This window comes from Odontomachus brunneus, unplaced genomic scaffold (genome assembly GCF_010583005.1).
Source record: "Odontomachus brunneus isolate Ranch 3 - 2012 unplaced genomic scaffold, Obru_v1 Obru_scaffold_050, whole genome shotgun sequence".
NCBI lineage: Eukaryota > Metazoa > Arthropoda > Insecta > Hymenoptera > Formicidae > Odontomachus > Odontomachus brunneus.
In genome coordinates, this window is record NW_022639500.1 from 1,880,173 (window position 1) to 1,881,931 (window position 1,759).

The window sequence follows — 1,759 nt, forward strand, 5'->3', positions numbered from 1 at the left end:
TCTTTTATAATACATATATATATATATATATATATATATATATATATATATATATATATATATATATGTATTATAAAAGAAATAATATCTAAAAGATATTTTATATAACGCTTTATTAACATATTCTCCTTGAACATGCCTAAGACAAAGAAATACTGTTGCGCGTGAAAGAACTGGCAATCTAATCACGTATGAGGAATCGTAAGATCGGACATTGTGCGTGTCCGACATTCGTGAGCAGGCCAAACTGCGAATAAATATTTGCCGAAAGTGGCCGAATGAGGGACGAACATATTCGTTAAATATATTTGAGATTTTAAAAAAAAAGAGAAAGTAATAAGATGTATAGATTGATTTGCCATCGAGGATATTATACCCTGTGATTTCATTGTTTAGTGGTGTTTTCGTGTTTTAGCCGACGTTGTTCAACAGTTGATTTACAGCTGTCAGGGTAGAGATTGGGATCTGCTGAAAAAGATTGGACTCATTAACAATTATCACAATTGCTTTTTTATACGAATTAGCGATATTTGTTAGGCGTAACAGAGGTGGAACTAAGTAATCGAATTTTCATGCAAAGCAAATGTCTCTGCGTTTCTGTTCACGTTATTTTATTTTTCACGTAAAAGTGCACTTCAGATATTTAAAAAGTATTCTTCAAATATTTTGGAGTGAAATTTCACTCAAAATAAACGAAAATTTACTCAAAGCGAAAATATTGCCGCTTGAAATCAGCAAAAGTTATTGTTTTACTCAAACTTAGAGTAATGCTTTACCAATAGAGTTCTTATTTTCAGAATTCTTTGTTAAAGTAAATTTGTTTGTATATATATATATATATATATATATATATATATATATATATATATATATATATATATATAGTAGAATAATATATAATATAGATATAATATATAATATATAGGAGAATATATTACTTAGATCCAAATTATTTTGAATATATTAAATTTACTATTTAGTTTCAAATGAAAATACTTATTCAGTGATATAGAATGTAGAAATTTTTTCATACATATGAAAGAAAATTCACTTGAGTTCTAAGGAAGGGAAAGAGTTGACTACTCTCATTCTGCTATTTAAAGTAGAATTTTAGAAAAGAATACAACCACTCATTAACTGTTGCAATTACATTGGTATTAGCGTTGGCTTGAGCCGCACATTGCACGGTAATGAATGGCGGGGGTGCGGGAACTATGATGGTTTTCTTGATAGTTTTCACAGCTGGTGCAACTGCACCCGCCGAAATCGATCCGATCACATCGAGTTGTGCCGCAAGAAGTACGACCGTGTACTGTACAGTACCTATTGAAGCATACAATTGCTGTCGTGAGTTAAATCAACGTTCAGCAATCGATCACGTCAATCAATCAATAATTCTCATCTCACTGTTTTTCGATTCGGCCTTTCCGTCTGCGAGCGCATCAGCTGGTGACGCGGCAGCTACGAGCGTCACTTTTTACATTCATGACATATTCATTTTAAAGACCATAGCCTCACGAATACATTTGTACGGAGATGTTATATCGATTAAGAGAGCTATATTCCATGAGAATCCGAATATTTGAATTTGAAACACGTGTTTTATTATATAACTACATATACAGGGTGTTCAAAAAGTCCCGGACCGGTGAAATATCTCGAAAACTAAGCATTTTAGAAAAAAATGTTTCAGATAAAAGTTGTGGCGTTTAAAAAGATGTATTTACTGATCACATCAGTTTGACCTTGGGTTGCGTAG

At 31.9% G+C, this 1,759-nt stretch overlaps 1 protein-coding gene across 4 annotated transcripts in view; it reads right to left on the bottom strand.

Annotated features, from left to right (window-relative positions):
* Positions 1–96: 96 nt before the first annotated feature.
* LOC116845223 (collagen alpha-1(I) chain-like) overlaps positions 97–1,759 on the bottom strand; it is a 9,747-nt gene continuing 8,084 nt past the window's right edge. For 2 of the 4 annotated variants that reach the window (XM_032817651.1, XM_032817650.1), the window contains exon 6: positions 97–1,323. The gene's annotated coding sequence lies outside the window, so the exon portion shown is untranslated. The remainder of the gene's footprint in view (positions 1,324–1,759) is intronic. The other 2 variants (XR_004378216.1, XR_004378217.1) reach the window with 2 other exon arrangements.